Source organism: Furipterus horrens, unplaced genomic scaffold (assembly GCF_987537825.1).
Source record: "Furipterus horrens unplaced genomic scaffold, mFurHor1.1.pri manual_scaffold_9, whole genome shotgun sequence".
Classification (NCBI taxonomy): domain Eukaryota; kingdom Metazoa; phylum Chordata; class Mammalia; order Chiroptera; family Furipteridae; genus Furipterus; species Furipterus horrens.
In genome coordinates, this window is record NW_028327179.1 from 64321565 (window position 1) to 64345046 (window position 23482).

The 23482-nt window shown below is 38.2% G+C and overlaps 1 protein-coding gene across 1 annotated transcript in view; it reads left to right on the plus strand.

Moving 5' to 3' along the window:
* HECW1 (HECT, C2 and WW domain containing E3 ubiquitin protein ligase 1) overlaps positions 1-23482 on the plus strand; it is a 576869-nt gene that overhangs the window by 543086 nt on the left and 10301 nt on the right. The window lies entirely within an intron of this gene.

Here is a 23482-nt window from a genome sequence, read left to right on the forward strand (position 1 = left end):
GGGTCTGAGATGGAACAGTGCAAGTTGCTGCTTATTTTCCAGGCATTTCTCCCTCTTTCTGTAGTAAGCAAGCTGCCTCCTTTTTGAGACTCGTAGCATATTCCTCTGCCCCAACTCCCACTGGCTTTCACAGTCAGAAGCAACATGGCTCTGTTTTCCCTATGCTGGAACTGCAAGCTCCCCAGTCTGATCTGGTGCTGGGATCACTTCTCAGGCTTAAGCTGTATGACTGTTTTCCACCACCGTTACAGTCACTGTACTGCTAGCTGTGCCACCAGCTCAGCCCACCAGCCACAGGCCCACCAAGTACCATCCCTGCAGCTGCTGCTCTGCTCCTCTTTCTCTACATCCAAGCTCCGCCCCTCCTAGCTTCCTGGCTAATTATTTCTTCTTTATTTCTTTACTGAACTTCCCTATAGTTTCAATTTTCTGGATTTTCTGGGGTTTTTGTTTGTTTGTTCTGTTTTGTTTTAGTTTTGACGTGGTTGTAAATTTCTTCTTAATTGTGAGGAGATGCAGCATGTGTATTTATGCCTCCATCTTGGCCAGAAGTCCTGCTTGGCTTCTTTCACTTAGCATACTATTTCAAGGTTTGACCATGTCATAGTATACTTCAGTACCTCATTTCTTTTTATGGCTGAATAATGATTCCTTTTGTGTATATATATTCCATATATATTTATAATATAAATATAAAATAATATTTATATATATACACATATATATTTCAGCACTTTTTTCCCCCTCACCTGAGAACATTATTACATTGATTTAGAGAGGGAAGAAGGGAGAGAGAAACATTGAATGGTTGCCTTTTTGTATGTACCCTGACCAGGGATTGAACCACAACCTGGATTTATGCTGAAACTGGTCATCAAACTCTTGACCTTTTGATGCTCCAACCAACTGAGCCACACCATCCATGGTTATATCTCTTCACTTTTTGAAGACTACAAAAACTTGCTTCTACTTTAATATATGTGTAAACTATTGGGTTGGTCAAAACATTCGGGTTTATTTTTTATGTAAGATGGCTCTAGTAATGCTTAGTTACTTTTAACTTCATTTGAAAAAAACTTGTTAGAGTATATTGTGACAGTTGTCACATCCACATGCATTTTCATAAATGTATCAAAATCAGTGAATTTTGTGTAGCCATTTTAATATTGAAGATGGAAGAAAACAAGCAACATGTGGTCAGATTATACTTTATTAATTCAAAAAATGTAAAAATGCAACAGAAATACAAATAAAGATTTGTGCAGTGTGTAGAAAAGGTGCTGTGACTGATCAAAGATGTCTAAAGTGGTTGTAAGTTTCATGCTGGAGATTTCTTGCTGGACAGTGCTCCATAGTCGGGTGGACCAGTTGAAGTTGACAGCAATCAGATTGAGGCATTAATTGAGAACAATCAACATTACACCATGTGGTAGATAAGCAACATACTCAAAATATCCAAATCAAGCATTGAAGATTGTTGGCCACAGCTTAGTTACATTAATCATTTTGATGTTTGGGTTCCACATAAGTTAAGTAAAAAAAAAACCTTTCTGACTGTATGCATTTTTTTAAAATTTTTATTGTTGTTCTGTTACACTAGTCCCAATTTTCCCCCTGTGGCTCTGACTGCTCCTCTAATCCTACAGTCCATCTCCACTCTGTTGTCCACGTCCATGGGTCATTTATACATCTTCCTTGACTAGACCCTTCCTCTTCTTTACACCCTTCTCCCCACCCCCTCTGGTCACAGTTAGTCTGTTCCTTGTTTCTATGCCTCTGGTTCTATTTAACTCATTAGTTTGTTCATTAGGTTCCTGTAAAGAATGAGACCATATGGTATTTGTTTTTCACCACCTGTCTTATTTCACTAAGCATACTCTCCAATTCCATCCATGCTGTCACAAAAGGTAGGAGGTCCTTCTTCTTTCTACTGGGTAGTATTCCATTGTGTAAATGTACCACAGTTTTTTGACAAACTCAACCACTGATGGTCACTTAGGCTCTTTCCAGCACTTGGCTATTGTAAATAGCATTGCTATGAACATAAGGGTGCATAGGTTCTCTTGAACTGGTGTTTCAGGATTCTTGGGGTACGATCTCAGCAGTGGAATTGCTGGATCAAAAGTCAGTTCCATTTTTAGTTTTCTGAAGAAATTCTGCACTGTTTTTACACAGTGGCTGCACCAGTCTGCATTCTCATCAACAGTGCACTAGGGTTCCATTTCTCCATATCCTCACCAGCACTTCGGTTTGTTGATTTCTTAATGATGGTCATTCCAACTTTTGTGAGGTGGTATATCATTGTGGCTTTAATTTGCATCTCTCTGATGGCTAGTGATATTAAACATCCTTTCATATGCCTATGGGCCCTCTGTTTGTCTTCCCTGGAGAAGTGTTTGTTCAGGTCCTTTGCCCATTTTTTAGTTGGATTGTTTCTCTTCATGATGTTATCATATGAGTTCCTTATATATTTTGGAAATCAAAGTATTGTCCAAGGTATCATTGGAAAATATGCTTTCCCATACGGTCGTCCCTTTTCATTTTGCTAATGTTTTTCTTAGCCAAGCAGAAATTTTTAGTTTGATGTAGTCCCATCTGTTCATTCTTTCCTTTATTTTGCTTTCCCTAGGAGATATATCTGTGAAAATATTGCCGTGTGGGATATCTGAAATTTTACTTCCTATGTTTTCCTCTATGATTTTTATGGTGTCACTGTTTATATTTAAGTCTTTTATCCATCCTGAGTTAATTCTAATGTATGGTGTAAGTTGGTGGTCTAATTTCATTTTTCGCATGTCCTTGTCCAGTTTACCCAGCACCATTTGTTGAAGAGGCTATTTCACTCCATTTTATGTTTTCTCCACCTTTGCCAAATGTCAGTTGCTCATATAGACCTGGGTTTATTTCTGGGCTCTCTATTCTGTTCCATTGATCTTTTGTCTGTTCTTATGCCAGTTGCAGACTGTTTTGATTACAGTGACCTTGTAGTGTAGTTTGATATCAGGTATTGTCATTTCTCCTAGGGTGTTTTTCTTCCTTAAGATTGCTGTGGCTACTTGGGATCTTTTTGGTTCCATAAACGTTTTGGGAGTATTTGTTCTAGGTCTGTGAAATATGCCATTGGTATTTTAATACCGATTGCATTTTAATTATGTTGTCTTCCCATCCATGAACATAATATATGCTTCCATCTATTTGCATCATCTTACTTAATTTCTTTCTTCAGTGTTCTGTAGTTTTCAGAGAACAGGTCTTTTACCTCCTATGTTAAGTTAATTCCTAGAAACTTTATTTTCCTTGTTGCTATAGTAAATGACATTTTCTCTGGTTTCTACACTGATATTTTATTGTTAGTGTACAGAAATGCCTTAGAGTTCTGAATATTGACTTGTAACCTGCTATTTTGACAAATTCACATATTAAGTCAAGTAATTTTTGTGTGTGGAGTCTATAGTATTTTCTATGTATACTATCATGTCATCTGAAAATAATGACAATTTTTCTTCTTTTTTTCCAATTTGGATATCTATTATTTCCTTTTATCCTCTGATTGCTGTAGTTAAAACTTCCAAAACTCTGTTGAATGGGAATGGAGAAAGTGGACATCCTTATTTTCTTGCTGATCTTAGATAGAATGCTTTCAATTTTTTCCTATTGAGTTTAATGTTGGCTTCATGTTTCTTGTATATGGCCTTTATCATGTTGGCCTGTATTCCCATTTTCCTGACTGTCTTCACCATAAATGGGTGTTGTGCTTTATCAGATGTTTTCTCAGTATCTATTGATATGATCATGTGATTTTTGTATTTCATGTTGTTTGTGATGCATTATGTTTATTCATTTCCTTTTTTTTTCTTTTCTTTTTTTGGCTTAAAATATCTTTGCATCGGTGTGGAGAGTCCCATTTGATCTTGGTGTATAATCTTTTTAATATGCTGCTGCATCTGATTAGCCAGTGTTTTGTGGAGGTTAGCATCTATGTTCATCAACGATAATGGCCTGTAGTTTTTTCTTTTTTTGTGCCTTGACCTGGTTTTGGAATTATGGTAATATTGGCCTCATTGAATGAGTTTGGAAGTCTTCCCCCTTCTTGTACTTTTTGGAACAGTTTGAGAAGGCTAGAAGTTAGTTCTTTCCTAAATATTTTGTAAAATTAACCTGTGAAGCCATCTGGTCCAGAGCTTTAGTGTGCTGGGAGTTTTTTTTTTATTACTGCTTCAATTTTCCTTGTTGTTATCAGTCTATTTAGGCTTTCTGCTTCTTGATTCAGGTATGGAAACTTATATGTTTCCAGAAATTCGCCAGTTTCATCCAGGTTGTCAAATTTTTTGTTATATAGTTGTTCATAGTATTTTCTTACAATCCTTTGTATTTCTGTCGTATCAGTGGTGATTTCTATTCTTTCATTTCTGTTTTTTTTTTATTTGGGTCTTCTCTCTTTTTTGTTTAATGAACCTGGCTAAAAGCTTGTTAATTTTGTTTATCTTTTCAAAGAACCAGCTCCTACTTTTGTTGATCTTTTGAATTGTTTGTTTAGTCTCTATGTCATTTAATTCTTCTCTGATCTTGATCATTCTCTTTCTTCTATTTGCTGTGGACTTTTTTGTCGTTTCTCTCATTCTTGTAGCTGTAGAGTTAGATTTTTTATTCTTCTATCCTTTTTAGGTAGGCCTGTACTGCTATGAAATTCCCTCTTAGGAATGCCTTCACTGTGTCCCATGGGTTTTGGGCTGTTGAGTGTTCATTTTCATTTGTTTCCAGAAGCTTTTAGATTTCTTATTTGATGTCATTGTTAACCCATTCATTATTTAGTATCATGTTATTCATTCTCCCTGAATATGAAGTTTTTCCCTTCAGATTCATGTCGTTTTGAGCTGAGAAGGTGCTTGACATAATTTTAATTTTCTTGAATTTGTTAAGGCTTGTTTTGTGTCATACCATATGGTCTGTCTTTGAAAATTTTCCATGTGCACTTGAATGTATATTTTGCTTCTTAGGGATGAAATGGCCACTATATATCAATTAGGTCCATTAGATCTAAGTGTTATTAAATGTCTCAATATCCTTGGTATTTCTTCACTTTGTAGATCTGTCCATCGTTGACAATGGGGTGTTAAAGTCCCTTACTAGGAGTGTGTTGCTGTCAATGTCCTTCTTGAAGTCTTTCAAGATTTTCCTTATATATTTGAGTGCTCCTGTGTTGGCTGCATATATGCGTACTAGGGTTATATCTTCTTGATGGATTATTCCCTTAAGTATTATGAAATGTCCTTTTTTGAATATTTTTATTACCTTCATTGTGAAATCTATTTTGTCTGATAAAAGTATTGCTACCCAACCTTTTTTATTTTTCATATATATTTGTTTGAAATCCTTTTTTTCATCCTTTCACTTTCATTTTATGTAGATCTTTTGTTCAGAGGTGGTTCTCTTGTAGACAGCATATATGTGAGTCATATTTTCTTATCCATTCAAATATCTTATATTTTGATTGGAACATTTAATCAATTTAAATTTAAGGTTTTTATTGATATGCACTTATTCAATGTAATTTTTCCCTTTGTACCTTTGTTCTTCTGTCTCTCTTTTTCTTTACCTTATTAAAGCATTCCCTTTACAATCACTTGAAATAGTGGTTTTGTGGAGATGTGTTCTTTTAGCTTTCCTTTGTCTGGGAAACTCCTTATTTCCCCTTCCACTTTGAAAGAGAGCCTTGCCGGGTAGGGTAGTCTTGGTTATAGGCCTTTGTTTTTCATTGCTTGAAATATTTTTTTTCCATTACCTTGTGTCTTTTAGTTTCTGTTGAGAAATCCACTGATAGCCTTATTGGATCTTCCTTGTATGTTATTTGCTGTTTTTCTCTTGCTGCATTTAGGATTCTCTCTTTGTCTCTAAATGTTGCCATTTTAATTATTATGTGTCTTGGAGTGGCCCTTCTTAGGTTCATCTTCATTGGGACCCTTGTGCTTCCTGTACTTGTGAGATTTTTTTCTCTCATCTTGTTTGGGAAGTTTTCTGTCATTACTTTTTCAATTAGGATTTCTATCCCTTATTCCTCTTCTTTTCCTTCTGGTATTATTACATTTCATATTGTCCTGCAGCTCTCTTAAGACAACTTCATTCTTTTTCATTCTTTTTTTATTATGTTACAATGTCTGGGAATTTCTTTCTATGTTGTCCTCCAGCTCACTGATTTGAATCCTCTGCTTCATTTAACTTGATTTTTATTTCTTTCACTGTGTTCTTCAGTTCAGAAATTGTATTTTCATTTCTTCCTGTCTCATATTGATAGTTTCTATGTCCTTTTTAATGCTGGGGTAGTTGGAAGTAAGTTTCTTCTAGGTTTCCTGGAGTTCTTTGTACTTCCCTTGGAGTTCTTTGTAGTTCCCCTGGAGTTTGTTGTAGTTTTATCTGAGTTTGTTTAATTTATTGAGACTCCTTATTACTATTATTTTGAATTCCATGTTTGTAGTTTACTTGACTCTATTTCACCTTTCACTCCTTCTAGGAATACCTTTCTTCTTTTTGGTGGGTTGTTGTTCCTTTGTCTCTCCATTTTAGGTGGCTTGTTTTGTTTGTTTCTACTTCTTAGATTGATCTGCTTTTGTTTCATAGCTTTTTGGTGTGTCCTTCTGTGGTAGGAGTCCTTTGGGATTCAGTGGTGCAAACTCCTTGATCTCTTGAACTTGATCCTCTTGGGATGCCCTTTATGCCATTTATTTGCACTGGTAGTATTTTGGTTTTGGTTATTGTGTTGTTCTTTGGTGTGTCCTTTACTCCAGCTAGCTGACTGAGAGTCACTCCACCCTCCTCATCTTGTAAACACTTGTTGAGCTGCTGCTAAAAGAAAGCCACCAGCCCAGGCAAGAATCCCATACCCACAAAGATATTCCCAACCCTCAACCACCATATCAACTGCAAATGATACAGTATTAATAAAGATGTATAGAGGTTAAAACTATCATTAGAAAGGAAAAGAAAATAAGAGTTGACTAACCGAACAAGAAATAATTTTTTAAGATGGGAAGAAGAGTAGCAATAACGGTAGTGAGTAGGGACAAGGCAATAAGAAAAAGAAAATAAAATGTATATTGCATATAAAAAGTAGAGGGAAGAAGGCAGAATGAATTAATAGAGGGGAAACATGTAGTATTAGTTTTAAATGGAAGTTGTAAAATATATATATATAGCGTGTGAGAGAACAAACACACACACACACAAATAAGAAAGATGAATGAGAATAAAAAAATAGACACCAAACTGGAGACAAAGTTTTACCACCGCACTGTCAATAACCTATGAGCTAAGATTAATATAGGTGGCATGGGAATAAGCAGTAAAAAAAAAGAAAAAAGAAAGATAAATAAGATATACCTGGAGGAAAGAGAAGTGATTTTCAGATGATAGTGGGAAAAGGAATACTAAGAGTGAGAAATGAAAACCAGGCTAAGACAGGGAAGAATTCAAATTTAAAATGAAAGCTGGAAAGGGCTGGAGAAAGGTACAAATGGTGTAGGAGAGGAGAACGATACGACTTGAGATATGAAATGCCAGAATAGTCAATAGTGAGATCTATGAATAAAGTTGCAGGGTTGTCACTCCTACCTCCCTATCCCACTCAGTGGACACTGATTAATCAAGGTGGAGAGAGAATAAGTGTATTTTATGTTTGGAAAAAAATATGAGGTGATCAGTGACAATAAAAATGGTATGGAGAGGCTGGAGAGGTGAGAAATAATGAGTGCAGATTGGAAATTATTTGTAGTTAGTGAAAAGATAGAAATTAAAACAAAAATAGGAGGAAATCAGGTGGTATAATTGATTGAGAAAAAAGGGAGGAGCAAAGTGTGATATTTGAAATAAATTATAATATAAAAGCTAGTTAATTATATTGCATAGACTATGAAGATAAAAATGACTGTTGAAAGAATATGCAGGAGACACAAAACTCCTGTAGGAGAGAACAGTTGAATTTGTCTCCATAGTATCTGGTTTTTGCCACTTTCTTCTCTTTCTGGGTCCACCCCTCTTGATATCTGATCTTTTTCCAGTCTGCATCTAGACAGCCTGTTTGAGCCTACTAGCATTCTACTGGCTGTGTCTGTCTCTTTCTGTTGTTTTTTGGCTCTAATCGCTCTGTAATCTACAATCAGACTTAAGCACCATGCGGCAGGGCCGAGTAATTTCTCTGGGTAGGGCTACTGCTTTTCATCCAGCCGATGTCACTTAGAGGGGAGTAGCCTGCTTAAAAGATTTCTCACATAGCAGTGGGGATGAGTCTATACTGGGGTCCAGACAACCGCTACCCCAGCTCATTCCCTGATGCCAGCACCCCAAACTTTTCCCAAGCATCTCTAGTCCACTTCATCCTTCCTTGGCCACAGCCTAAGGCAAGCAAGCACAAATATGCTCCTGTGCATGTTCCCCTCAAGAATCTTGCCCTGCCTCCAGCAGTTCCTCTCCAGTAAGCAAAAAACGAATGAAGAAAACACCTCAAAAAGCAAAAACAGAAACAAAAAATTATGCTGATCTTTGCCTCCTAGAGCCAGACACACCTATCTCAATCTCAATTCTGCCAGTGAGCCCAGCCCAATCTCCATCCCCAACTTCCCTCAGGGAGAACACTCAGGGCACTGAAAAATTTCTCCGCACAGCCAGCCACTACTCCAGGGAGCCAAGCTAGTACTAGCATCTCTCCATGCCTCCTCTGTGATCCTTATCAGACAGGTCACTATGAGGCAGCCTCCTCAATCTGCCCACGGCAACAAGGCTCTACTTTATTATTCTTTTTTTTTTAAGTATATTTTATTGATTATGTTGTTACAGTAGTTCCAATTTTTTCCCCTTTACTCCCCTCCACCCAGTATCTACCTCCCCCAGAATTCCCCCCCCCAAGTCCATACCCATGGTTCGTAAAAAATAAATATCCCTCCCTCTCAGATATTAAGACCCTTTGTAATCTTGTAAAGGACAATGGGCGAAGGTCTCAAGCTCCTCTAGCTGCTTCAAGCTGGACATGGTCGTCGTCCTACCTACCCTTGGGTCCAGAAATCCCTAATAATAGTGGGGGTGTGGAGGGGAGGGTGGCCTTCCCACATGGGGAAGGATTGTGCAGACTCCAGGTCAGTTGGCTGTCTCCGGACAACGGCGTGCTTGGTTTAGCAGGCTGGCATCCTTGTTGTGTTCTGGGGCAACAGATTTGGCAAAAAAGGTTAAAAAGCATCATTCAATCCATAACTACTAGGTGACAAGAGGCAGGGATTAATTTTTCAATGTTCCACATTAGAAGAAAAAAAAAAAAAAAGGGCTTCTTTGGAGGAAGGTGTGCTAGGCACATCTCGCCTGTCCAGAACCCTTTTGCCCATTATATTTAGTTTGGGCTGAGGGAAATAGTTTATGTTTACCCCCTCTCAGACCTCTGGGCCCTTTCTGTCCAAGCCATTAGGATAGAAAAGAGAAACCAGTTTTAAAGTGAAGCCCACAGATCACCCCATTCTTCACCAACCCAGCCATTTAGTTCAGCCAAACTGTTGAGTCTCAGGAGGCAGCGCTGCAGAGAGGATTAAGTGAGGCTTATGCGTACAGACAATCACTCAGGTAATGCGGTCATAGGCTTATGCCCTTTGAAAACAGAAAACACATGTTAATTTATGTAACATAACCAACAAACAAGTCTCTAAATCTGTAAGACTGTCTTATTGGGAAGACATCCAGTTGCAAGGCACTTGACATTCTACTTGCCTGCAACTTGAATCTCTTTGGTGATATCACAGATATAGTTTAATTTTCAAGTGAAACCATTTTTTAAGTGAGAAGAAACTTTTAAGACGGTTAGCTGCCCTACTTTACAGTCTGCCACTGATCATTGTGATTTTCCTTGAATAATGATTTTTCTCCCTAAGATTACTCTCCTTGTCTTTAAAGGGACTACATTAAGTCCATTTTTAATTTATCTTGTTCGTTTGCATAAACATAACAAGAGCAGCAAATGATCACTTATGATCTTTAGTTCTGTTTTGCTGGAACTTACCCAAGGAACATTTAGGGTGGCCCTCAGTCTGCTCTTCAGGGCACAGAAGCTGGGCCACATACCTGGCATTCATCCTTGCCTGTACACACCTGTCCTTTCCAAGTCTTTCTGGTTTTCCATTGTGCCTTAAGGTCCCTTCTAGCCATCTTTCAGGAAAACAACCTTCGTTCCTTCCCTGGAGAGATTGCTGTGGACCGCACAACCAACCATGGCAGCAGGCCTTTTATTTCGCGGGTTTTTATTACCTTTGAAAGTCATTCCCAGTTCCTTAGGGCTTTTTGGTAACAACCTGAGCCCAAGCATGTCTCCTTTAGGCTTGACATTCCAGTCAAAGGCTTGGTCAGAAAAAGGAACCTCTATTAACAACTGGTTTTATTAGTTCTATGCAAAGAAACTTAAGTCATTACTTACTTGTTTAGAATGCCAAACTCTGGAGAAATCAAATAGGGAGAAAAATATACAACATGAAGGAAAATCTTTGTCCTAATATTCACTGAACTGGCATTTCCATTCTTCATATTTTCATTTTCCCCCACTAAAAAAATTTTTTTGTTTGTTTTTCCATTACAGTTGTCTCACTTTTTTTTTCCCCTCTTGCTTCCCTGTATCCTGCCCCTCCCTTCCCCCACATTCAGTCCCCACTCAGTTGCCCATGTCTGTGGGTCATTTATACATGTTCTTTGATTTGAAACTTCCCCTTCTTACCCCCTTTTCTCCCTCCCACCTCCCCCCCTGTTACTGTTAGTCTACTCCTTGTTTACATACCTCTGGTTCAATTTTGCTCATTTGTTTGTGTTGTTCATTAGTTTCCTGTAATAGGTGACAGCATAACGTATTTTTCTTTCATTGCCTGGCTTATTTCGCTAAGCATAATTCTCTCTAATTCCATCCATGTTGTTGCAAATGGTAGAAGTTCCTTCTTTCTTTCTGCTACATAGAACTCCATTGTGTAAATGTACCACAGTTTTTTGATCCACTCATCTACAGATGGGCATTTAGGTTCTTTCCAGCACTTGGCTATTGTAAATAGTGCTGCTATGAACATTGGAGTGCATAGGTTCTTTTGAATTGGTGTTTCAGGATTTTTCGGATATAATCCCAGTAATGGAATTGCTGGTTCAAAAGGCAGTTCCATTTTTAGTTTTTTGAGGAAATTCCAAACTGTTTTCCATAGTGGCTGCACCAGTCTGCATTGCCACCAGCAATGCACCAGGGTTCCCGTTTCTCCGCATCCTCTCCAGCACAAGTTGTTTGTTGATTTGTTGATTATGGCCATTCTGACTGGTGTGAGGTGGTATCTCATTGTGGTTTTTATTTGCATCTCTCTGATGGCTAGTGATGTTGAGCATACTTTCATATGTCTATGGGCCCTCTGTATGTCTTCTTTGGAGAAGTGTTTGTTCAGGTCCTTTGCCCATTTTTTAATTGGGTTGTCTGTCTTCTTGGTGTTGAGTCGTATGAGTTCTTTATATATTTTGGAGATCAATCCCTTGTCTGAGATGTCATTGGCGAATATATTTTCCCATATGGTTGGTTTCCTTTTCATCTTGCTGATGTTTTCTTTAGCTGAGCAGAAACTTTTTAGTTTGATGTAGTCCCATTTGTTTATTCTTTCCTTTATTTCCCTTGCCTTAGGAGATATATCAGTGAAAATGTTGCTATGTGGGATATCTGAAATTTTCCTGCCTATTTTTTCCTCTAGGACTTTTATGGTATCACGGCTTACATTTAAGTCTTTGATCCATTTTGAGTTTATTCTGGTGTATGGTGTAAGTTGGTGGTCTAGTTTCATTTTTTTGCATGTCCCTGTCCAGTTCTCCCAACACCATTTGTTAAAGAGGCTCTTTTCACTCCATTTGATGTTCTATCCCCCTTTGTCAAATATTAGTTGACCATATGAACCTGGGTTTATTTATGGGCTCTCTATTCTGTTCCATTGATCTATATGTCTGTTTTTATGCCAGTACCAGACTGTTTTGATTACCGTGGCCTTGTAGTATAGTTTGATATCAGGTATTGTGATTCCTCCTACTGTGTTCTTCCTCAAAATTGCTGTGGCTATTCGGGCTCTTTTTTGGTTCCATATAAATTTTTGAAGTATTTGTTCTATGTCTGTGAAATATGTTGCTGGTATTTTAATAGGGATTGCATTGAATCTATAAATTGCTTTGGGTAGTATGGACATTTTAATGATGTTGATTCTTCCCATCCATGAGCATGGTATATGCTTCCATTTATTTGTATCTTCTTTAATTTCTTTCTTCAGTGTTATGTAGTTTTCTGAGTACAGGTCTTTTACCTCCTTGGTTAAGTTTATTCCTAGGTATTTTATTTTTCTTGTTGCTATGGTAAATTGAATTTTTCTTTCAGTTTCTATCTCTGAGTTTTTATTGTTGGTGTATAAAAATGCCTTTGATTTCTTAATATTGACTTTGTATCCTGCTATTTTGCCGAATTCACTTATTAGGTCGAGTAGTTTTTTTGTGGAGTCTATAGGGTTTTCTATGTACACTATCATGTCATCTGCAAATAATGACAGTTTTACTTCCTCTTTTCCAATTTGGATGCCTTTTATTTCTCTTTCTTGTCTGATTGCGGTGGCTAGAACTTCCAAGACTATGTTGAATAGGAGTGGGGAGAGAGGACATCCTTGTCTTGTTCCTGATCTCAGGGGGAATGCTCTCAGTTTTTGTCCATTGAGTATGATGTTGGCTTCAGGTTTCTCATATATGGCCTTTATTATGTTGAGGTATGCTCCCTCTATTCCCATTTTGCTGAGAGTTTTTATCATAAATGGGTGTTGTACTTTATCAAATGCTTTTTCTGCATCTATTGATATTATCATGTGGTTTTCGTCTTTCATTTTGTTTATGTGGTGTATTACGTTTATTGATTTGCGAATGTTAAACCATCCTTGCATCCCTGGGATGAATCCTACTTGATCGTGGTGTATGATCTTTCTAATGTGTTTCTGGATCCGATTTGCCAATATTTTGTTGAGGATTTTAGCATCTATGTTCATCAGCGATATTGGCCTGTAGTTTTCTTTCTTTGTTGTGTCTTGACCTGGTTTTGGAATTAGGGTTATACTGGCTTCATAGAATGAGTTTGGCAGTCTTCCCTCTTCTTGTATCTTTTGGAATAGTCTGAGAAGGATAGGAGTTAGTTCTTTCCTAAATGTTTTGTAGAATTCACTTGTGAAGCCATCCGGTCCAGGGCTTTTGTGTGCTGGGAGTTTTTTGATTACTGCTTCAATTTCACTAGCTGTTATTGGTCTATTCAGACTTTCTGCTTCTTCTTGATTCAGTTTGGGAAGACTATAGGTTTCCAGGAATTTGTCCATTTCTACTAGGTTGTCAAATTTCTTGCCATACAGTTGTTCGTAATAATTTCTTATAATCCTTTGTATTTCTGTGGTATCAGTCATGATTTCTCCTCTTTCGTTTCTGATTTTATTTATTTGGGTCCTCTCTTTTTTTCTTGATGAGCCTGGTTAAAGGCTTGTCAATTTTGTTTATTTTTTCAAAGAACCAGCCCCTACTTTTGTTGATCTTTTGAATTGTTAGTTTAGACTCTATGTCATTTAATTCTGCTCTGATCTTGATGATTTCCTTCCTTCTACTTGATCTGGGCTTTGCTTGTCGTTCTTCCTCTAGATCTTGTAGCTGTAGGGTTAAATTTTTTATTAGATATTCCTCTAGCTTTTTTAGGTAGGCCTGTATTGCTATGAACTTTCCTCTTAGGACTGCTTTCGCTGTATCCCATAGGTTTTGGGTTGTTGTGTGTTCATTATCATTAGTTTCCAGAAACTTTTTGATTTCTTCCTTGATGTCATTGTTAACTCATTCATTATTTAATAGCATGTTATTCATTCTCCATGAGTTTGAATGTTTTTGAGTTTTTTCCTTGAGGTTGATTTCCAATTTTAAGGCATTGTGATCTGAGAAGATGCTTGATATAATTTCAATTTTCTTGAATTTGTTAAGGCTTGCCTTGTGTCCTACCATGTGATCTATCTTTGAAAATGTTCCATGTGCACTTGAGAAATATGTATATTTTGCTTCTTTGGGGTGAAAACTTCTATATATATCAACTAAGTCCATTTGATCTAGAGTGTTGTTCAGTGCCTCAATATCTTTGGTGTTTCTTTGCTTCGAAGATCTGTCCATTGTTGACAATGGGGTGTTAAAGTCCCCTACTATGAGTGTGTTGTTGTCTATATCTTTCTTGGAGTCTTTCAAAAGTTTCCTTATATATTTGGGTGCTCCTAAGTTGGGTGCATATATATTTATAAGGGTTATATCTTCTTGATGGATTTTTCCCTTAAGTATTATGAAATGCCCTTCTTTGTCTCTTTTTATGGACTTTGCTGTGAAATCTGTTTTGTCTGATATAAGTATTGCTACCCCGTCTTTTTTTTCATGCCCATTTGCTTGAAATACTTTTTTCCATCTCTTTACTTTCAGCCTGTGTAGATCTTTTGTTCTAAGGTGGGTCTCTTGTAGACAGCATATATGTGGGTCATTCTTTCTAATCCATTCAGCTACCCTATGTCTTTTAATTGGAGCGTTTAATCCATTTACATTTAAGGTTATTACCGATAAGTACTTATTCATTGTCATTTTTCCCTTTTGTACTCCTGTTCTTCTCTGTCTCTCTCTGTTTCTTTATCTTCTTAGAGCAGACCCTTTAGCATCTCTTGCATTGCTGGTTTGGTGGAGATGTATTCTTTTAGCCTTCTTTTGTCTTGGAAGCTCCTTATTTCACCCTCCATTTTGAATGAGAGCTTTGCTGGGTATAGTATTCTAGGTTGTAGGCCTTTGTTTTTCATTGCTTGGAATATTTTTTGCCATTCCCTTCTGGCTTGTAGTGTTTCTGCTGAAAAATCTGATGATAGCCTTATTGGAGTACCCTTGTATGTTATTAGTTGTTTTTCTCTTGCTGCTTTTAGGATCCTCTCTTTGTCTTTGAATGTTGCCATTTTAATTATGATGTGTCTTGAGGTGGGCCTGTTGGGGTTCATCTTCATTGGGACCCTCTGTGCTTCCTGGACTTGCGTGACTCTTTCTCTCATCATGTTAGGGAAATTTCCTGTCATTAGTTTTTCAAAGAGGTTTTCTATCCCTTGCTCTTCTTCTTCTCCTTCTGGAATTCCTATGATATGGATATTATTACGTTTCATGTTGTCCTGCAGCTGTCTTAGAACCTCTTCAGTCTTGTTCAGTCTTTTTTCATTTTGTTGCATTGTCTGGGAGTTTTTGTGTAGGTTGTCCTCCAGCTCGCTGATCCGATCTTCTGCTTCCTCTAGCCTGCTTTTAATTCCTTCTACTGTGTTCTTCAATTCAGAGATCGTATTCTTCATTTCCTCCTGGCTCTTATTGATAGCTTCTATGTCCTTTTTCATGCTCACGTAATTTTCTGTGAGTTCCTTGTAGTTTTTCTGGAGTTCTTTGTAGTTTCTGCTGAGCTCATTCAGCTTCTCCATAATCCATGTTTTGAATTCCATATCTGATAGTTGGCTCCCCTGTATTTCATTTAGCACTCTTTCTGGGGATTCTACCTTTCCTTTTGATGGGAGGTTGTTTCTCTGTCTCCCCATTTTTTTGACTCCTATTCTTTGTTGGTGCTTCTTAGAATGATCTGCACTTCCTGGATCTGCCTCTGGTGGCGTCAGATCCTGTACCAGTCTGGCCCTAGGCAGCCTGTTGGAGACTTCCAGGGATCTACTGCTGTTGTCTGTCTTCTTTGATTGTTAATCTACTCAATCTGTGATTACCTGTCAGGCTTAAGGACTATGGGTGTGGCAGCTTAATTCCTGTAGGCAAAGCTTTTGCTTCCCCTCAGGCTGCTGCCACTTGGAGGGGAATGGTCTACCCGCAGTACTGGGGATGAGTCAGCACTGGTACCCAGTCGGCTGCTCCTCCAGTTCTCCCCTCAAAGCCACCGTGCCAAATTCTCCCCAAGTGTCTCCAGTCCTCTCTGCCTCCCCTCTGCTTGAGCCCAGGGTAAGTGGTGGCCAAAATATTTTCGTATGTGATCCACTTAAGAGCTCTTTTTCTCCTGCTGTTTCTCTCCGGCTAGCAAGAAACCCTGTGGCTTTTCGCTTTTCACAGCTGATACTATTTTACTTTCCACTCTGTTGCTGTAGGCTGGGAAGCCCAGCGGGGGGTTTAGACCCTGCCCTTCTCAGGGGTAATCCCCGGCTGCAGAGCTGTTTCTCAGTCCCTTCAGCTGCCACCCATGTGAGCCCAGCCAGCCCTTCCGCGTCTCCGCACTCCCTACCGGTCAAGTTGTGATGTAGCGGCCTTTTCTGTCTCTCCGTGGTTATAAGACTTCTTTCCAGCTAGTGTTCCGTTGGTTATTCCAGATGATTTCTCCAAAATTAAGTTGTAAATCCAGACTGGTCCTGGGAGGAGGTTAGTGTAGCTTCCATTTACTCCTCCGCCATCTTGGATCTCCTCTCTACTTTATTCTTGTTGCTATAGTAAATGGGATTATTTTTCTAGTTTCTATCTCTGATATTTCATTGTTGGTGTACAAAAATGCTTTCTATTTCTGAATATTGACTTTATATCATCCTATTTTGGCATACTCATTTATTAATTCAAGTATTTTTTTTTTTTGGTGGAGCCTATGGGGTTTTCTATGTACACTATCATGTCATCTGCATCATCAGTTCCAAATTTGGACGCAGTTTATATATTTTCCTTGTCTGATTGCTGTGGCTAAAACTTCCAAAACTATGCTGAATACAAGTGGAGAAGGTGTATATGTCTTTTTCCTGGTCTTAGGAGAAAGGCATTCAGGTTTTGTCCATTAAGTATGATGTTGGCTACAGGTATCTGGTATATGATCTTCATTCTGTTGAGTTATGCCCCCTCTATTCCCACTTTCCTAAATGTTTTATCATAAATAGGTTCTGTACTTTATCGAATGTTATACAGCCTCCATTTATATGATCATGTGATTTTTTTATTTCATTTTTTATGTGGTGTATTATATTTATTGATGTATAAATATTATACCACCCCTGTATCCCTGGGATCAATCCCATTTGATCATGACGTATGATCATTTTATTGTTGCCGGATCTGGTTTGTCAATTTTTTCTTAAGGATTATAGCATCTATGCTCATCAGTGATATTAGCCTGTAGTGTTCTTTCATTGTTGTCTCTTGACCTGATTATGGAATTAGTATAATACTAACCTCATAGAAATAGTTTTGGAATCTTTCCTCTTCTTGAATTTTGTGATATAGTTGTGAAGCATAGAAGTTATTTCTTCTCTAAATGATTGCTAATATTTGCCTGTGAAGCCATTGTGTTTGAGACTTTTGTGTGTCCAGAGTTTTTTTAATTTTTTTATTACTGCTTCACTTTCACTAGTTGTTATTGGTCTATTCAAGCTTTCTGCTTCTTTTTTTTAAAGTGTATTTTATTGATTATGTTGTTACAGTTGTCCCAATTTTTTTCCCTTTGCTCTCCCCCACCCAGTACTCCCCTACCCTCTGGCAATCCTACCCCCCTTATTTCATTTCCATGGGTCATGCATATAAGTTCTTTGGCTTCACCATTTTCTATATTATTCTTAACTTCCCCCTGTCTATTTTGTACCAAGCAATTATGCTTCTTAATCCCTGCACTATTTCCCGATTTCTCCCCCTCCCCCTTCCTAGCTGACAACTCTCCAGATGATCCCAAAACCTATGAGTCCCTTCCTATTCTGGTTTGCTTAGTTGGATTTTGTTTTTATTTTTTAGATTCAGTTGTTGATAGTTGTGAGTTTGTTGTCATTTTGGTATTCATATTTTTGATCTTCTCTTTCTTAATAGGTCCCTTTAACATTTCATATAAGAATGGTTTGGTGATGATGAACCCCTTTAGCTTTACCTTTTCTGGGAAGCATTTTATCTGCCCTTCCATTCTAAATGATAACTTTTTTGGATAGAGTAATCTAGGTTGTAGGTCCTTGCTTTTTATCACATTGAATACTTCTTACCAGTTCCTTCCTGCCTGCAAAGGTTCTTTTGAGAAATCAGCTGATAGTGTGATTCTGTTTTGGAAGCTTATATGTTTCCAGAAATTTGTCCATTTCTCCCAGATTGTCAAATTTCTTGTCATATAGTTGTTCATAGTAATTTCTTACAATCCTGTGTATTTCTGTGGTATTGGTGTGATTTCTCCTCTTTCACTTCTGATATTATTTATTTGGATCTTCCCTCTCTTCTTCTGGAGGAGTCTGGTTAAAGGCTTCTCAGTTTTGTTTACCTTTTCAAACAACCAGCTCCTGGATTTATTGATTCTGTGCACTGTTCTTAGTCTCTATGTCATTTAATTCTGTTCTGATCTTGATTATTTCCTTTATTCTACCCACTCTGGTCTTTGTTGTGATCCCTCTAGTTCTTGTAGATGTAGGGTTAAGTTTTTATTAGAAAAGTTTCTCTTTTTTAGGTATGGTTGTATCACTATAAACTTCCCTCTTAGGATGTCCTTCACTGTGTCCCATTGGTTTGGGGCTGCTGTGTGTTCATTTTCATTACTTCCAGAAACTTACTGACTTTCTCCTTGATATCATTTTTAACTCATTCATTATTTAATAGCATGCTATTCATTCTACATGAAGTTGAATTTTCTTTCCTTGATGTTGGTTTCTAGTTTCAAACCATTATGATCTGAGAAGACGCTTGATATAATTTCAATTTTCTTGAATTTTTGAGGCTCGTTTTGTGTCCTAACATGTGGCCTACCTTTGAAAGTGTTTTATGTGCATTTGAAAAAAATGTATATTTTGATTCTTTGGAATGAAAGATTCTGTGTACGTCAATTAAGTCCATTTGATCTAGAGTGTTGTTCAGTGCCACAATATCCTTGGTGTTTCTTCACTTAGAAGATCAGACTATTGCTGACAATGGGGTGTTAAAATTCCATACCATGAGTGTGTTGCTGTCTATATTTTTCTTGACATTATCCAAGTTTTTTCTTATATATTTGGGTGCTCCTATATTGGGTGCATATATGTTTACAAGGGTTGTATCTTCTTGATGGATTGCTCCCTTAAGTATTATGAATTATCACTCTTTGTCTCTTGTTATATCCTTTGTTTTGAAATTTATTTTGTCTGATATAAGTATTGCTATCCAAGCTTTTTTTCATATCAATTTGCTTGAAATATATTTTTTAATTTCTTCACTTTCAGTCTTTGTAGATCCCTTGTTCTGAAGTGGGTTTCTTGTAGGTCATGTTTTCTTACCCAATTAGCTAGTCAGCTACTCTATGACTTTTGATTGGAGCACTTAATTAATTTATATTTAAGGTTATCATTGATAGGCACTTATTCATTATCATTTTTCCCTTTGTGCCTGTGTTCCTCTCTCTCTTTTATTATATTTCTTCTTAAAGTAGTCCCCTTAGCATCTCTTGCAATGCTGGTTGGGCGGGGATGTTTTCTTTTAGCCTTCTGTCATCTGGGAAACTCCTTACTTCACCTTTCATCTTGAATGAGAGCCTTGCTGCATAGAGTAGACTTTGTCATAGGCCTTTGCTTTTCATTAATTGGAATCTTTTTGGCCTTTTTCTTATGACTTGTAATTTTTCTGTTGAGCAGTTAGCTATTAGACTTATCAAAGCTCCCTTGTGTGTTATTAGCTGTTTCTCTCTTGCTGCCTTTAGAATTCTCTTTTTGTCTTTTAATTTTGCCATTTAATTATATGTGTTTAGGAGCAGGCCTTACTCCTGGCTGGTTTGGCTCAGTGGATTGAGCGTCGGCCTGCGAGCTAAGTGTCGCTGGTTCGATCTTCCAGTCAGGGCACATCAGAGAAGGAAAACTCTGATTCCAAAAAACCTCCGCTGCCTTGCGGCATACCTCTTTAGGGGAAAGGCTAAGGGAGTAAACCCCGACAGAAAATCTGGAGCCGGAGTCCCTAAGGCGGTTTGACGTTGTAGTCAACACCGGCAACTCCTGCAGCGCACCTGAAGCCAAGCTGTATTGACTCCGTCTTTCCCTTGGACCCTTCAGCTGCGAAGAGAGGGGGGGTCTGCTGCATGGGCAACAGCAGACCCTCCATATCACCCTGCCCAGGCTCTGTAGCTTCAGCTTCACTGGAGAGGACACTCCAGCGTCATCGCAAGATGTCGATTCAACACGGGAGGAGACAGATACCGTGTCACTCCCGAGTCGGACTGCACAACCATTCTCGGCGGTGCAGATAGACTCTTAAGAAGCTACACCATCGTCTCTCGAGACGGACGGCTGCCGACGACGACGAGGAGCAGGCCTATTTGGGTTTATCTTCTTTGGGACCCTCAGTGCTTCCTGCATTTGCATAACTTTTTCTCTCATCATGTTACGGAACTTTTCCCTCATTACTGTTTCAAACAAGTTTTCTATTTCTTGCTCCTCTTCTTCTCCTCTTGGTGTCCCTAGCCTCTATTTCATTTAGCACTCTTTTTGGGAATTCCTCCTTTTCTTTTGCTTGGTATTTGTTTCCTTGTCTCTCCATTTTAGATGAGTCTTCTTGTTTTTTTCTACTTCTTGTATTCATCTGCTTTGGTTCCATTTATTCATGGTGTGGCCTTCTGTGGTAGGAGACCTATGGGGTTCAGTGTTCCAGTCTCCTTGCTCTTCTGAACTTGATGTTCTTGGGATGGCCTTATGCTGTTTATTTGGCCTGCCTGGTTGTTTTTGGGTTTCGGTTGTTGTGTTACTCTTTGGTGGGTCCTTCCCTCCTATTAGCAGACTGAGAGTCACTCCAGCTGTCATGTTTTGTATACTGTTTTATTGGTGCTCCCACAACAAATCAAACAATCCAGGAAAGAAACCCACACCCACAAAAATACCCCCACCCAAAATCAAGCTATCAACAACAAATGAGCCAGTATTAATAGGGATGTAAAGAGATTAATACTATTGTGAGAAAGGGAAAAAAGATGGAAGATGACTAATTGAAAGAAAAATGATTTTTGAAAGGGGAGAGGGAGGAGCAATAAGAGTATCAAATATGGACAAGGCAATGAGAAAGTAAAATTTACATCATATATGAAAAAGGGAGGGAAGAGGATGGAATGAAGTAAGGGAAGGAACACATATAATATTAGGTTTAAAGAGAAGTTATAAAATATATATAGTGAGAGAGAGAACAAAAATAAAAAAGAGAAGGAGGAGAAGAAGCAGGAGGTGGAGGAGGAGGAGGTGGAGGAGGAGGAGGAGGAGAAGAAGAAGAAGAAGGAGAAGAAGAAGAAGAAGAAGAAGAAGAAGAAGAAGAAGAAGAAGAAGAAGAAGAAGAAGAAGAAGAAGAAGAAGAGGGAGGAGGAGGAGGAGGAAGAGGAGGAGAAGAAGAAGGAGAAGAAATAAATAGGAACCAAATTAGAAAAAAATTTTTGCCACAGTACTGTTAACAGTCAATGAACAAAATTGATATAGGTGGAGTGGGAATAAGAGAGAGGGAAGAAAGAAGAAAGAAAGAAAGAAAGAAAGAAAGAAAGAAAGAAAGAAAGAAAGAAAGAAAGGAGAAAAGACCTTAAAAGATGTCTAGAGGAAAGGAAGTGATTTTGAAATGATAAGGAGAAAAGGAATATTAAGGGTGAGGATGAAAAATTGGATAAGGCAGAGAAAAATTCAAAATTAAAACGAGAAAAGAAAAAAAGGACTGGAGAAAGGTACAAATGTATTAGGAGAAGGGAACGATAAGGTTTGTTATTTGAAATACCAAAATAGTGAAAATATATGAACAAAATGAGGAAATGCCACATCAACCACCAAATCCGCAACCAATGAGCAAATATTGATCAAAGTGGGAGAAGAATAAGTGTATTTTAAGAATGGTAAAAAGAATGTGAGTTGACTAATGACAAGAAAAATGGTTTTGAGAGGCTGGAGAGGGGAGAAGTGGAGAGTGCAGAATGGAAACAAATTGTAGCAAGAGAAGATAGAATATAAATAAAAAATAAGAGGAGGAAATAAGATGGTAGAATGGAGTAAGAGAAGAGATGAGAAAAATATAATATAATATAAAAACCAGCAACTTAAAATGGATAAACTGGGAGGACAAGAAATAAATGTTAAAAAGCTATGCAGGAGAAAAAATAACTCATGAAGAAGACTGAGGTGGAATTTGTGTCAGTAGTATCTGGTTTGTACCACTTTCTTGTCTTTCTGGATCTGCCCCTGGTGATGTCAGATTGTGTCCCTGTCTGGGCCTTCGCAACCTGTTCAAGACTACCAGTAATCTACAGTTTGTGGCTATCTCCTTCAGTTGTTAATCTAGTCAATCTGTAATCAGTAATCAGGCTTGAGCACCACAGAGCAGGACTAGTAATTCCTGTAGGCAGGGCTTTTGCTTCCACATCAGGCTGATGTCATTTGGAGGGGAGTGGTCTGCCTGAGCAGGACAGCTTCTGCAGTATAGAGTCACATCAGCTTCTCCCTCAGTTCTCTCCCCAAAGAACCACCCCAAACTCTCCTCAAGCATCTCTAATTTACTCTTCTCTCCCTCTGCTGGAGCCCAGGGTAAGTAGATGCCAATGAAATTTTGTGTGTTTTCCCTTTAACAATCTCTCTGTGCCTCCAGCTGTCTCTCTCAGGACAGCAAAAAAAAACAAAAACAATAAAACACTGCTACTTTTCATTTTTCACTTTTTTGCAGCTGGATGCTATCTGGTTTACTCTCAGCTCTGATTCTGTAGGCTGTGGATCCCATCTTGGGCTTTAGACCCCAACACTTCTCAGGGGGAACCCTTCAGCTGCTGTACAGCTGCTCTTCAGCTGCTGAATTACTTTTCTGTATCATGGCGGCCACCCATAGGAGCCCAGCCAGCCCTCTCATGTCTCCTCTGCACTTCATACCAGTCACGCTGCGATTAATCAGTTTCTTCTGTCTGTCTGTGGTTATAAGGCTTCTCTCCAGCTAGTGTTCAGTTGCTTATTCTGGATGATTTCTCCACAGTTAAGTTGTAATTCTAGATTGCTCCTGGGAGGAGATTAGTACAGCTTCCACTTATTCCTCTACCATCTTGGATCTCCTGACTACATTTTTCCATGTGATTCTCCATTTTTAGAACAAATTGTGATGATCAATGAAAAGTAGATACTTTACAATAGTGTGGAATGGAAGAGATCATGGAACAAATGAAATAAACTACCACCAACCACACTAAAGGCCAGTCTTCATCCAAAGATGATGTGTATATGGTAGGATTGGAAGGGAGTCCTCTATTATGAACTCCTTCTGTAGAACCAAATGATTAAATTCAACAAGTACTGCTCTTGAAGAAAGCAGCACTTGAAGAAAAGCATCTGGAATTAGTCAACAGAAAATGCATAATCTTCCATCCAGGATAACACAAGCTCACATATTTCTTTGATAGTTTCCCTGGAAAGTTCTGATTCATCTGCTGTATTCACCAGACATTGTGCCTTTGGATTTACATTTATTTTGGTCTTTACAAAATAATCTT